General features: G+C 47.4%; 1 non-coding gene across 1 annotated transcript; it reads left to right on the top strand.

Moving 5' to 3' along the window:
- The first annotated feature begins 13,485 nt into the window (after window positions 1-13,485).
- On the top strand, window positions 13,486-13,636 carry LOC138564980 (5.8S ribosomal RNA). The gene has a single exon (XR_011300904.1). It is a non-coding gene; the product is annotated as a 5.8S ribosomal RNA (ribosomal RNA).
- Window positions 13,637-15,531: the final 1,895 nt, after the last annotated feature.

The following is a 15,531-nucleotide window of genomic DNA, read 5'->3' as shown; positions in this document are numbered from 1 at the left end:
TGCTATTCCTTCCCAGTACTGCTGTATTTTCGGGCAGGCCCAAAATATATGTAGCATGTCCGTGTTTTCTAGTCTGCATTTGGGACAGCATTGTGGGTTTGAGTGATTGAACTTTTGACATTTTTGGGGGCGTCAGATAAGCCCTATGAGTTACATATACCTGTAGGAGTTGCAGTTTTGCACTTCTGGATACCCGTTTGTGAAATGAGATCACCTACCTCCATTTTTCATCTGGGAACTGTTCTTGCAGGTCTGTTTCCCACATTTGGCGAGCATTTAGTGTGTTGTCTGCCTGCTGGGCTAGGAGAAGGTCGTATAACATAGATAACGCATTGCCTCCTGATACATCATACAACATTTCGACTACTTCATTTGCCTCCATCTGCCCCCAATTGTTGGCCACCTCTGCTTAAGTGCCCCAAGTAATGTGGCATGCATTATATACTGACCTGCGTGTAACCCTGTCTCTGCAATGAGGGACTGGAGGTCGGCTATCTTTCATTTGTGAAGCAAATCCCCTATAGTTGCCACTCCTTTGGGCTCCCACTACTTCCTAATGGTTGTTCTGTTCTGTGGGTTGTTCGCCGTCGGTGTGGCCAGCGGGATCTGAGGGGAATAAGGTGTTGTGTTCCCTATCAGTTTGCAGGCCCTCTGCCATAGGCCCGTCCCCAGTATCAGTAGATGTCGGGGTGTTGCAAGTGTGAGGTGTGTACCCATACCACCTCCTTCAGGTAGAATGAACTGCAGCTTGGTTGTAGTAGGGATCCTAGGTTGGTTCGTCATTTGGAGTGCTATAAAATATAATTCAAAGTTGGGAACTTGGATGCCCCCCTGTTCATATAGTCCTTGGTGTTTGTTCAACGGAATCCTACATCTTCTATTTTGCCATAGGAACCACCTGCATGTCATGTCTAGTTTTGTGAAGAAGCTTTTGGGGATGTTGAATGGGACATTAGTGAAGTGGTTTAATAGTCTGGGGAGAACTACCATTTTCAGTAGCTCTGCCCTTCCCATCAGCGAGAGGGGCAACCTTGTCCAGAAGTACATTGATTTTGTAACTGCTTCTACTGCGCGCTGTGTGTTGTGTGTGTGTTCTACGCGAGGGTCGTGGTATATATCAATGCCCAGGTACCGAAATGTGTCAGTGTTCCATCACACTGACAGTGTAAGTAAGGAGCCCTCCTCTTTTTCTCTAAGTCCCGCTAGCAGAAACAGGCTCAACTTCTGTGTGCCGATTGTGATAGCTGAGAGTACTGCAAATCTCTCAAATAAGTCTAGTATGTATTGTAGGTTAGTTTATGGATGTTGTATGTATAATCACATGTCATCCGCGTATAGGGATATCAGATGCCACCGGCCATGTTAATTCCTGCTTCCTTGTATTCACTGCAGAGGTATATTGCAATAGGTTCAAGGGCAGGATGATCAGCATAGTGGACAGCAGGCATCCCTGCCTAGTGCCTTTCTCCAGTGTTCATTGTTATGATATCTGGTTGCCCGTTTTCACTCTGGCTATCAGACTACTGTACAGTAGCTGTACCCATCTGATATACTTGGGCCTGATACCAAAACGCTGTAGTGTGGCCAGCAGCCATGACCACCTGACCAAATCAACCGCCTTAACCGCATCTAGCAAGGCCACTGCATAATGGTCCTTACTGGCATTGGTGCAATCTATGATGTGATGTAGTCTGTGCAGATTCCATGTCGTGTTCCTCCCTGGCACATATCCTGTCTGGTCTGGGTGTATCAGTTCTGTTATCACCTTTTTAAGTCTATTTGCTAGTAGGGCAGTAAGCATTTCCCCATCTTGATTTAACAGCGACAGCGGTCTGTATGAACCGCATCCTATAGCAGGTTTATTCGGCTTGAGTAGGGGTATGATGATGGACTCCCTCAAAGTCAAGAGGAGAGGGCCTCTATCATACACTTCGTTTAGCATATCTAGTAGTGGGGGTGTTACTTCACTTAGATATTCTTTATAGAACTCGGTCGGCAGCCCGTCCATGCTGGGAGTCTAGCCGCTTGGTAGTTCCCTGATCGTGGCTGTTAATTCTTCTTCGGTAATGAGGGCATCCAGCCTCTCTGCCGCTATGCTGTCTAGTCTTGGGAGATCGATTTGGGAGAGGGCCTCTTCTATCTCTAGGACCTGTTCTTCCGATGTATCTACATAAAAGGCTTTATAGTATTTGAAGAAGTTTGCATTTATATCCGCCTGTGTGGTGCGCACTGTGCCGTCTTTGTGCATGATTGACTGAATCATGTCTTGCTTGGTGTCTTTCTTATAGAGCCAGGCTAGTAGCCTTCCCGGTTTATCCCCCTCAGCGTGGTTCCCTATATATTTTGCATAATTTAGTGTGCCTAGCCTGTCCCAATGTTTTAGGCATTCTTGTCATAGTCTAATCCCCTCAGGGGTGTGGTCAATAGGGTCTCCTGCTCTGCTTTCTATTTCTTCTAGAGCTTTCTCGGCCTTATACAGTTGTTATGATATTGATGCTTGTATCCCCCTTTCTTTTGCTATGTCCTCCCCCTGATCATCACTTTAACGGCTTCCCACAGTACTCCCATGGATGCCACACTGCCAGAGTTTTTTATAAAGTAACCGCTGATACTCTCCCTAAGGTGTGCCCTGAATGCTTCATCTTTAAGGGATTCCACTCTCATCTTTCAGGTCGGAATGAGTGCCCTCGGGGGGACAGTGTTAGGCAGAATCCTGTGCAGTGCCCTTAGGGACCACTACACACAATTAAGACTACAGGTGGCAATACAAGCCTGTACTACTATGTCAGAGTGGTAGCAGTGGCGAAGTAGCCAGGCTTATCTCAAGAGTATATGAACAGTAGCAGAGATTACACAAAGGGACCACAATTACTATGACTCAAGCAAACACTGACTCAAGGTTTCAGGTAGAAATATATAAGTACATTTATTTTTAAACCATTTGTTGTAAACAAGACACTTCTATTAGATTAAAACCACACGACAAATATACTACAACTAACCAATTCACTTTGTACAGTAAGTCTCAAGGTAAGGACCCTGTGTTTGAATGGACCGGTGTTACGAACTAAACATGTTACCGTGAATACGATTGCGATCACTTTTTGACAGTTTGGTCAAATAACTAAACGCGTATCCGTGACTTGAAATGCTACCGGGGCAAAAACACACTTAGCACCTGAGATACCCAGAGGGAGTTGAAGGCAAAAATCACAGGCATCACTTTGGTTAGGCAGACAGAATCGAGAAACACTCAGAGACAGGAGTTCAAGAGTCAAAGGGCCGGAGCCAGGGTTAAGTGACACCGGGGACCTGTTGCCGAAGATCACACAGTCAGACAGTTCACGATTCAACGTAGCCAAGAGTTCTTCGATATTGTCAATGTTCGGAAGCAAAAGTTATAAGAAGGTGGGAAGACAAGGGCAAGCCTTGAAGATGAAGAAAAGGGGTTCAACCTGTTTCCTCAAGCAGAACACAGTACCTTATTCCAATGGTGCAGCTGGTGCCCTGGCAGTTGTTCATGTTGGTGTCCCGCAGACCCACGGTTCCTGAAGCTTCGAGGTGAAGGAGGACGTCTGAAGGGGGTCTGCACCACACAGGGATGAAGCCGGCAGCAGCGACAATGAATAAAAGGTGCGCTCCTTAAAAACAGGAGAGGTTCTTCAGGTGGCTATCCGGACCACTACAGCAGTGTGCAGCGATTTTGACCATGAAGGCGACCTCTGGCTGAAGAAGATGACCTGGTTATCCCCACCAGGCTCAAGGGAAGAAGACTCCGGACTGGATCTTCTCTAGTCGTCGAAGGGTAGATAGCTCAGGACTGCAGCAGGGCTTCACCGGGATGGGGTAGTTACAGCAGTCGTTGTTCTCTCCGCTTCTCTTCGGTTCCTTGTAGTTCCAGTGGCGACTCTGACTTCTAGTCCAAGAGACCTGCCTATTATGTGCACAAACCCCATTCACACAGCCTGGCTGTCAATCACCCAGCAGGGGGGTTGTCCAGCCGGGACAACCACCTCAGCCAATCATGGCAAAGTGTGACTTGGGTTTCCTAGGATACCCTGTGCAGGGGGTGACTACACCCCTCCCTCACATTCAGCCCACCTAGACACCCAGGCGCCTGGTGGAGGGCTTCTGGGCAGAAGCCCCGCCAAAAGACAGTGAACAAAGAAGGCGAAGCTAGTTAACCGCGCAAAGTAAAACAGAAGAAGGACTTTCACAAAAAGAAATGGGGAATAAACCCGACCGGAGCCAAAAGAAAGACAAGACATATATAATAGCCTAAAACAATACCACGTTTATCTAATATAATCGCGGTAGAAAAGTTAGGGTAGATACCACTGCCACCAGCCAAGTCTAAATGTTAAAAGAGCGAAACAATGCTCTAGGAGGTACAGATAAAAAGGGATACGAGGTAACCCTTTCCAGTACTCCATGGAAGATGGGGTGTACTGGATCTGTGGTAGATTGACTAGGTAAAGTTAATGGTAACTTTACCCTTTTCTGGGGGAAGTCTCAAAGACAACCCTGTGCCACGGCACTGAAGGTGCTGTGTGACACACAAAAGAAGGGGGCTACTGAAGTGGTGTACTTCAGAGTCCACAATCACAAAACAGAGAAATATACCTGGCAAATCACAGGTAAGAGTGGGGGAAAAGCTCACACTCTTACCAAGTGGAAAAAATAAACTCCAGAAGTCCAGCAAAGCTGCTGGGGGACTCACTAGGTGAGGGAAATTAGCCATCAATGAGAATTCTCTCTAAACGACAACTAGCTTGCCATGTGATTAGGAGCAGCGCGTGATCTGACAGCACACAGGCTTTATAGTTTGTATCTATGAATTCCCCCAAATGACTCTGTTCCTGTGAAGAAGTAATCCAGTCTCGTGTGTAAATCCCGACTAGATTGAAGGCCGTTATCAACGCATTCAGTGCTTTAGCCGGGAGGGAGGGGGTTGAGGTGTGTACATTTGTTGTCAGACCTATCTAGTAAGGGGTCCAGAGTGCAGTTGAAATCCCCTATACATATCATGGTGCTGTTCTTAGCTGCGCCCACTCTGGTGTACAGTGAACAGAAGAAAGTTGAGGCATCCTGATTCAGGGCGTAGGTATTGAGGATGAATACTTCCCTGTTTTCTAAGAACCCCTGAACTAAAACCATCTTGCCCTCATTGTCTCTGATTGTCTTAAGCGCCCACAAAGGCACTGTGGGCGTTATCCAAATTAGCACCCCCCTCGCATACGCTGAGTAGGATGAGCCTAACGTAGTGCCGCCTGTTAGGCAGAATCCTGTGCAGTTCCCTTAGAAGCACTACACAAGATTAGGACTACAGGTGAGAGCAATAAATCCCCTGTTGGTATCAGTCTGCACCACAAAGATTTAGTTGGTAGCTGTGGCTGAGCAGTCAGACTTATCTCAAGAGGGAGATGAGCAGTATTCAGGGTTTACACAATAAGCCCACTAGACTATGGTACAAGGAAACACTGATCAAAGCTTTGTATTTAAAAAGTAGATATATATTTATTTTATACACTTTTAATAAAACACATGTATCACAGTCATCAAGCAAGTTAAATTAAGTCAAAGGAAAATATACACACTCCCAAGTTAAATTGTAGACCAAGTAAACCAGAGTGAAAACTGAGCAAAACGGCACAGTGACAACTACACACAAGGGATCCTCTAACAATTCCTCACAAGGGAGGGAAAGCACACGTTATATAGAAATAGGTTCTTACACACCCTAGCAACACTTCCCATCAGTTTGTGAACCAGTTTAAGCAAGGCAGCTCATCAGTATAAGCAATACTTAAATGAAAACTGAGCAAAATGGAATTTCACAAGGTTAAAAAATGGGAAGGAAAGGGTAGTTAAAAGAAAATAGGTGCACCACACAATTCTAGCTGAGAATTAATCTAAAGAAGGCAGATCTAACAAATGTGAGCAGAGTCAATAGGCCTGTGCCAAAGTCAGTTGGTACAGGGCAAGGGCCCAGGAGCAAAAATGTTCTTGTAGCTGCAGTCAAGTCTTTGGTTAACGAAGTGGAAAAGGCGTATGCAGGCTTTGAAAAGACAATGTTAAGAGAGGGTGGCGGCCAACCCAACAGATAGGTAAAGGATTTAAAACACCTTTAGTGCTACTGCGAAGAAAGGGCGGCCTGGCTGAACAATGTACCTTAAAATGGAGAAGTGGCTCCTGCGGTGGCGGTTGTTCCTGGTAGTTCCTCCAATTCAGGTGATCCAGCAGAGGAAGAGAGGCTCTCGTTGTGGAGGAAGGTTCGAGATACTGCACTAACCAGGGATGAAACCAGCCGCGGTGCTGCCCGACAAATAAAAGGTACGCTCCTTTAAATCACGGTCCGGGTGGACTGGTGCCTGGCTATCCGGCCTCCGAGTACAGGGTACAGGAGATTCGACCAAGGCAGGTCCGGGAAGGCGATTGGCAAACTGGTTGGCCCCACAAGTTCAAGGGAAGAAGGCTCTTGCAGGTGAGGTGAAGATCTTTTTACACTTTTTGTACAAGAAATATGGCAGGCATTAGGTTTTTGTTAGCATAGGCCATTTTGATTTGGCAGACTACACTAGGACTGCGTTATTAATTATTTGATGGTCGAGACTCCTCCCATCTTAGTTATAGGGCAGAATAGGAGTTTCTCCAATTCCAACCATTTAAATAAAGGTTTTACATATTGTACCTATTGTCTCAGTGTCGTCCTTGCGATACCATGCCTTCCCTACATAACATGTGGTCTGGCCATGGCCTGGAGCACCCAGGCCAACGCAGCCAGAGTTGACCTGCAGGGGCTCTGGCACACAGCTGCAGAGTTGCCCGGCAAGGGTTCTGCTAGACACCGTTTGCCAGGGACAGTTGCCCAGCCCTCTGCCTGCAAACGCAGCGCCAGCACAACGCTGTAAATGACGAAACATCAGGCTGGAGGCTGGTGGTGCTAACTGCTCAACCCTTTTTATTAACATAGTCAAATGGTCACTGCCATGTGACATGAGCACAAGCCCTGGCAGGGGGTCACATTGTCTTAAAGGGGTGTCACACCACAACAAAATCCCTTTTCAATGTATATTTAGGTGGCAGAGGTGACTGGGAGAACGCGAGACGCTACCAGCAATTGCACCTACGTCCCCAGCCACTTAATTAGCTCAGTGCCTTTCCCTGGCTGTGAATCTTAAAAAGCTCTTACTTACCCATCATCTGGATTGAGCATTATTCAGTGTTCTCTGTCCTTTTTGTAAGGTCACTGAGGGGTTTACATGTTTTGTTACTGCGACTCTTATGATTTTGGTCAAATATTGCCACTTCTTCTAATCCTTGTTTTTCCACTTCTAAACAATGGTGTTATCTTGGCCAAATATCTTTCTCCATCTTCAGTTTTGTTACCTATCAAATGTGGGAAGGTTTTTGAATAAATTGAACATCAGAATTTAGTATTCTATTACATAGAATTTTTTTTTAGGGGTAAGCAACAAGTAAATGTAACTCAGAATATTTGTACTCTAATCTTGGTTTCCAACCTGACAAATTTACCATTTCCTTGTGCTTCAGTTCCCTTATGTTCCATTTCTTTTATGCTCACACACAAATTAAATGTCTTCGGTGCACAATAACTGAAACCTCTCGATTTTTTAATGTTGTTTGGTAAATCCAACCTACTTTTCTCATCTATCACTCTCTTGGAGCAAGGACAGACAAAAGCCTAAATCATGAACACTGCTGTGTGCTATGCTGCATGCAATTTATTTATGTGATTAAACTCACATGATGTGTGATTTTGCTCGCACCTGGCATCTTCTTATTTGAAAACTGTAATCCAATGGGTGACAAGCATACAGTTTCCACAATATGTGACATTTAGCACAAACCTGGCTGGGACATTTTGTATACCTGGGGCGCTTGAAACAGCCAATATGATTTGTACCATTTCTGATTTGTGGAAGTTTTGCCATCTACCATTATTTTATTTCGACTGGTGGCCAATGTATACTGACACACTACAGGTTAGGTCTTTACATTGACTTGTAGCGTGATAATGATTCTAATGCATGGTGGTTTATAGTATTATACTTGGCATGGAGCTAATTCTATGTCAAGACACATCAGCTCGTATTATGCTTAACCCCTTAATCACGGTAGTGGTTAGTTCCCATCCGAGAAACGGACCATAGCAATGGCCCGCCTACTCTTCTTCACGTGACTTCCTACGTCAGGTATGAGAAGGGGAGCGGTTGATGTGAGGCTGCCTTTGAGTGTGGATGAGGTGAAGGCTGTGGTGGTGAGACGGGTCATGGATGAGTGGCAGGAGAGGTGGGTGAGTGGGGTGAAGGGCAGGTGGATGTTTGGTGTTCGTGGGAAAGTGTCGGTGAAGGTGGATGCGGGGAGTCTGGAATGGAGGAGGGGGGAGGAGATGATGCTGAATCGATTAAGGATAGGGCATGTGGGGCTGAATGACTGTCTGTATCGAGTGGGGAAGCGTGAGACGAGGGATTGTGCGGTGTGTGGGGTGCCTGAGACTGTGAGACATTTTCTGCGTAGATGTGAGAGACATGTTGAGGAGAGAGAATTGATGAGGGGTTATCTGCGCTGGGTGTGGCTGAGCTGAGTGGGAAGGCTTTGCTGGGAGGTGACGGGGTGAGAGGCAGGAGGAGGAACAGTGTGATGTTGGATTTTGTGAGGCAGACGGGGCGGTGGGAGGAGTTGTGAGTTTATGTGAGACAAGTATTGATTGGTGGGTCTGGTGCACATCATCCTTCAGGATGGGGAAGCGCCTGCGTGGGTCCGCCCACTCACCTGATAATTAAGAAGAAGAAGAAGGTTCCGGAGCTAAACCGGACTCTGCGTGCCTTTAGCTCGAGCTGGAACTCCGGGAGGCTCTGGTTGCCAGGCTGCAAGAGCAGCAGGAATCGTGGGAAGGCTTTGGCTGGCGGTGCAAGTGCAACCGGAATCTGCATGCCTTTGGCTTGCAGCGGTTGGGGTGGGCATTTTCTTCGGAATACAGGGAACGTTTCTGCAAGACCCGCGATGGAACGTCCGACTTCGTCTTGTCCCTCATCGTCATTTTTCTGAGCAGGAACCCGGGAAGGCTCTGGCTGCCAAGCTGCAAGAGCAGCAGCAATCTGTGTGCTGTGTGCTGGCTGAGAATACAATTAGCATTTTCTTCGGGATAACATGAACGTTCCTGCACGACACCAGATTGAGACTAGGGGGGGCAGAAAATTACATTTACTTTAAAAATCATGTTCAGCTGCTCAACGTGAAAGGTATGGAGGGCAAAGAAAAGGAATAGGGACAGTGGATGGTGGTGTTTGATAAAAGGGGGCTAATGCAGTGGTGTGGGTCTGGAGGGAGGGTTGGGTTACATTGGTGTGCGTGTGAAGGGAGGGTTGGGGCACATTGGTGTGGGTGTGGATGGAGGGTTGGGGCACATTGATGTGGGTCTGGGGACAGGGATGAGGCACATTGGTGTGGGTCTGCGGGAAGGATGGGGGCACATTGGTGTGGGTCTGGGCGAGAGATGGGGCACATGGGTGTGGATCTGGAGGGAGAGATGGGGCACAGTGGATCTGGAGGGTGGCATGGGTCATTTAGATGTGGGTTGGGAGGTTGGGATGGGGCATCTTGGTGTGGGTCTGGGGGCACGTGTATGTGGGTCTGGAGGGAGAGATAAGGCACAGTGGGTCTGGGGGGTGGCATGGGTCATCTAGGTGTGGGTTGGGAGGGTGGGATGGGTTATCTTGGTGTGGCTCTGGAGGGAGGGGATGGGGGCACATTGGTGTGGGTTTATGATATGGCATTTTTAAAGCACCTATACACAAGTGTTTCAAGGTGCGACGAGGCAAGGGAGGGGAAACAGAGGGAAGACAGATACAGCGATCCTACTAGGCCAGGTGACGTTCAGATCGCACAAGTACAGGGGTGGGGGCGGAGGGAAAAAGTGTGGGGGGGAAGGAGAGGGGTCAGTACAGTACATGGGATAACAGTAAATAAATAAAGACAATAAATAATAAATAAAAGTGCGGCCAGCTGGTGGCAAGTGCAGACATCAGGTGTCAAGTGCTAGAAGGGGCTTTAGGGATACAGGAACAGTCCCTGAGTGCAAGGGTTGCCAGGGGGGCAGTGCAGGTATGCAACTGGCCAGGAGGGGACCTGGGCCAGAGATCAGAAGGGTAGCCAAGTAACCAGTGCAGTTTCAGAATCAGCCAGGAGATCAGCAGGGGAGAGGAGGAGAGAAAGCTGAAGTAAAAAAAGAACGTCTTGAGGTGCTTCCGGAACCAGAGATGGTTCTCCTCAAATTTCAGAGCGGCAGGGAGGCTGTTCCAGAGGGAGGACCCAGCAGAAGAAAGATCCACCACCAACTCGCTGTTTGGAGAAGCGACTAACCCTGAGGGAGTTGGAGGCGGATGAGCAAAGAGCTCGAGAAGGAAGATATTTAGGAAGAGAGAGTTGAAAGTATTGAGGCTCCAGAAGGCCATGTGGACAATGCAGAGGGTTTGGAACTTAATCCTCGCCGCCACTGAGAGCCAGTGCAGAGATTTCAGTCCTGGACAGATACAATGCCTGGGCTTGAGGCCAAGGACAAGTCTCACAGTCATGTTTTGGATGAGTTGCAGAGGGCGGAGAGTAGAGGCAGGCAGATCTAGAAAGAGGCTTCTGCAGTAGCCCAGCCTAGAGGGAACCAGAGTGCTGAGACAGTAGGCTTCTGGGGGAAGGAGAGGAAAGGAAGAATACTTCTGAGTATGTGCAGCTGGTAGTGTGACTTTTTAGAGACATCAGAGATATGAGGAGAGAAGGAAAGTGTGGAGTCGAAGATGACCAAGGTTTTTAGCCTCACAGGTGGGAGCAGGAAGAGGGCCAAGAGAGGCCGGCCAGAGAGTGACAGGAAGGGAGGGAGCAGGTGTGCCGATGAGGAGAATCTCGGTCTAACTGGCATTAAGACAGAGATCACTGGTGGCACACCACTCCTGGATGGTGGACAGATAGTCAGAGATGAGAGATGGAGAAGAGGTGGCAGAAGGGAGCCTGAAAATGAGTTGAGTGTTGTCTGCTTAGCACTGAAAGTTGTGGCAGAGAGCGGCAATGTGGTGGGCAAGAAGTGCCAGGTATTGGTTGAACAGCCAGGGAGAGAGGTTAGACCCCTGGGGAACACCACAGCTAGAGACAGAGGATAAGAAGGACCCAAGTTAGACCTGGGAGGGTCGATCGGAGAGGAAGGAGGTCAGCCAAGCCAGGGCTATCACGGAGACAGTTGAGCAGGATGGCATGGTTGACCGTGTCAAAGGTAGAAGAGAGATCAAGTAAGATGAGGATACAGGTGGTGTTGGAATCAAGGTTGTAGAGCAGGTCTTCAAGGATGTTCAGGAGAGCAGTTTCAGTGCTTCTGGCAGCTTTGAAGCCAGACTGATGGTCATAGAGACAACCAACAGATTCAGAGTGAAGATTAAGCATGGAGATGGCCAACCTTTCCAGGAGTTTGCCTAGGAAAGGAGTGCTGGAGATTGGACGATAGTTGGCTGGGCAGGAAGGGTCGGCAGAGTGTTTTAAGAAGAGGGTGCACAAGGGAGTGCTTCAGGGGGGAGGGGAAGACTCAAGTGGCGAAGGAGTGGTTGCAGAAATCAGCCAGAGCAGGAGCCATGGTGTCAATGTGGTCCTTGATGATTTTGGAAAAACAGGGGTGAACCTGTTTTGGCGAGACTTTCATAAATCAGACTTGTCTATAAACCTCATTAAAGGAGAACAGGGGAATGGCACAGAAGGAGGGAGATGGCTGAAGAAGAGCAAGAGGAAGAGCAGGGAGTAGAGGGAGGAGGGGGGAGGAAGAGAGAGAGGACAGGATATCCTGCGTTTCAGAGATGAAATGAGAAGCCAGGGCCGTGCAGCGGGCCTGGGAGGGGACAGGAGAGGTAGAGACTATAGCAGGATTGGCCAGCTCCTTGCAGATTTTAAAGAGTTTGGCCGAGTTGTTAGATGCCGCTGTGACGCAGGCTTGGGTGTGGGCTCTCTTCTTGGTGCGGAAAGAGAGACGGTTTTGCCTTTGGAACAGGCGGCAGGCCAGTTTGTCAGAGGATGTACCGGAAGCACGCCATTTCCTCTCAGCCACCCTGCACTTGCGTTTAAGGGTGAGGTCTGAGTAGTACCAAGAGTTGCACTCGGATTTGGGCTTCAAGCGGAGCCTCATGACAGGGGCAAGAACATTGAGAGTATCAGATATAGCAGAGTGGAGCATGGAGAGGGCTGCGTCAGGGTGTGAGTCCGCCAAGGGGGGGGGGCAGTGGGGGCGAGAAAGTAAACATTAATGATTACCTTAGAAAAGTGGAAGCAGGCCAAGAGGGCCTCCCACCGGGTGCCACCATTAATGGGAGAGGAGCAGAAGGGGGAGAGCACAGAGACTATATGTGGAGTCCATAGCTCCGGCGAGGAAACGACAAAGAGGATGTTGGTGAAAGTTTGCCTGGATAAGGCACTGGTATAGGTGTCAGCGAGGCCTGGATTGGAGACCAGGATGCTCTTTTTAAACTTCTTCCTGCTATATTTAGTGAGAAGAGCAGGATAGTCGATAGAGAAGCAGTTGGAAAAGATAGGAGAGCCAGAGAGCACCATAGAGTAGGTAGGGAGAGGAGAGAAGAGGAAGGGAATGGAAAGGGGGAGGGGAGAACAAAAGGGAAGGACACAGGGCAGGGAGCAAGCAGAGGAGACAAGTTGACAATGGGGCACGATGACAGGCGCTTAATAGTGGTAGAAGGTTTGCTAAATGAGTACTTTGCTAGGAGGCAAGCCCAAGAACGGCACTACTTTCACAATGTAATTTTAAAAACAGGAGAAAAACAGACCTAAGTTTGAGAGCCCTGAATAGTGGGGAAAAGGCCTAGGAAACACAATGCAATTTTCAAATACTTTCACAATGCAATTTATGAACTACCAGAGAAAACACAACTAAGTCTGAGAGTTTGCTAAGTGGCACGGTATCAGGGGTAGAGTGAAGGCTCCACTCCTAACCTGGGCCGCACCTACCTTACTTAGTAGCTGCTGTTAGACGGCTGGCCACTGGTTTCCCCTGCTGACACCTGCAGACACTAGTTGGAGCTGCCTTAGTGGGAGCCCACTTTGCCTTGGGGCCCTTAGCCGCAGGGGCTGCCGGGAAGAGGGCTGCCCTGGGAAGGTCAGGATCAGGGCCGGGGGCGGGCAGGGAGGCGGGAACGGAAAGAGAATCAAGGAAGGACACAGTCGGGGGGTGGGGGGGAATCAACACTGCCCTCAGCCACGGAGGGCCTCAAAATATATTGCAGAATGCGCAAACAAGGCCCAGGAGGGTCCTTGCAACAACGCGCCTGGATTATTATTATTTTTTTTTAACACCACTATGGTTTCGGCCGAGCTAGACAGGACACTGGGCTTCTCGCCACATGCGGTGCTGCCTCCTCCCGGCCTCTCCTGCACCGGCAGGGTCAGTATGACTTCTGGAACAAAAAGAAAGTTGCCTTTGACTTTTGGCGGTGGATCACTGGGCTCACGCGTCGATGAAGAATGCAGCTAACTGCGAGAATTAGTGTGAATTGCAGGACACATTGATCAACACTTCGAACGCAGCATGCGGCCCCGGGTTCCTCCCGGGGCTAAGCCTGTCTGAGGGTTGCTTGTACATCAATCGCCCTGGGGTTCCCTCCTAGGGGCGTGGCTGGGGCTGTTGCAGGGACCCAGTTCCCTTCGTCCCCCTAAGGTCAGACCCCGATCAGCACCATCGCAGGATCCCTGGACCTGGCGCACAGGCTCATTGGCATCCCCAATTTCCACGTTTGATGCGGTTTCGGGATGGCCGGATGAAGCTGAGTTAATTGTAAAAATTCTGGATTTTGAAAGAAACAAAGTTGTGCCTAACTTAACAAATGGTCCCGATAGTGGAGCTGGGGCTGGACCCAGCACCAGTGATGTCATTACTGTTACTACAGTGACTGGTGTTGAAGATGAGGAGGGAGAAAGTTAATCATCTGGTCTACTTGCTTTGACCTCCTCAAATGCAGAGGCATTGTTCAATTTGAAAAAAGAGACACCCTCAGGTTCAAAGAGAAAGAACTTGAGTTTGCTATGGCCAAATTGGAAATTGAGAGGGTTGGGAAGCAGAAAGATAGGGAACACCAGTTGGAGCTAGCCAAGATTCAGGCTTCACAAGGTTCTTCCAGTGGATCTGGAGATGGTTCGGGGTCCTCTTCACATCCTAGGTTTCCTAAAGATCTCCTGAGTATGTATGAGGCGAAGAATGATATAATTAATTGGCTTGTAACTTTTGAACATGCATGTGAGGTACAAGGAGTGAGTGATGCTAACAGGATTTCATGGTTGATCAGCAGACTGCCCCATTCTGGCTGCAGTGCCATTATGGAAATGTCAAAGGCTGATAGATTAGACTTTGTTTTTTTTGTTTTTGTTTTTAATGATTTAGTTTGAAATGAAACTTTACATTATTTTTCTACATAAAAAACATTCAAATTTCTTAAAAAATGTCTTATATCGACAAGGTTAATCTTTCACCCAAATCTTAATCAGTGCTGTTAAAATTTAAAGAAACCCAAAATTGTACCACTCTTATAATCCACAGTTTATCTTGCCCCAACATGATATATGCCCATCGATCCTTCATGTTCAAATTTCTTTTTATTTCTGGCAGCATGTTGGCAAATATCTGTCGCTTAGCATCCAATTCAGGAAATTCCATAATCAGATGAAAGAGCGATTCAGTTTGATTATTCCCTACGAACGTTCTTTTGATTTCCATTTTGGTGAGTCTGTGCCAAATATTCCCCCACTGGCAACGCATTGAGTCTTAATTTTAAAAAAGTGTCTCTTATCTGCCGGTCAGGAAATTTTTTCAAATATTGCGGCAGATCATTTAGGGCAATTTAATGGAAATCAAAAGAACGTTTGTAGGGAATAATCAAACTGATCATTTAGGGCTCTAATATCTATATCCGGGTGTAGATTCAGTTTGTATTCAGATTTGAGTTTTTGTGTCATTATTCAATCATCTCTTTTAATTTTCCATTTCAATTTTTCATGAGCGTTTCTTCTGTGGTATCCATGGCTTGCAAGTTTTGTTTACAATATGTTTTCCACACATTTATCACTGTTGCATTTATTGCTGATTTTTTTTCACGAAGGATCATCATTGCTGGTATATTTTCAGGTGTCACTGTTTTCCTGTATAGATCTAGCATTTTCCAGGTCACTATCGCAGTTAAGGATTGCAGTCCTAACTCAAACCTGATTCTTGGCATAAGGTATGATTTGCGCAAGCCAAGAACCTTGCTCCAGAATATGCCTTCAATATTAGTCCACAGTACCTTCAGGATGTTTATCATTGATTCACTACTGTATGTTAAGATTGGAGTTACTTTCTGTTTATTAAACATCCATACCGGTAGTAATGAAAATGTCCCCTATTTTCTATGGATTGCTAATCCCTGGCGTGCTAACGAAGCAGCTTTTAGTTTTCAATGTTTTTCACTATTTTCACTGATTGCAATCTTTCTCCTT

This window comes from Ambystoma mexicanum, chromosome 1q (genome assembly GCF_040938575.1).
Source record: "Ambystoma mexicanum isolate Mex_15411 chromosome 1q, UKY_AmexF1_1, whole genome shotgun sequence".
NCBI lineage: Eukaryota > Metazoa > Chordata > Amphibia > Caudata > Ambystomatidae > Ambystoma > Ambystoma mexicanum.
This window is presented reverse-complemented; position numbering and strand designations above follow the sequence as displayed.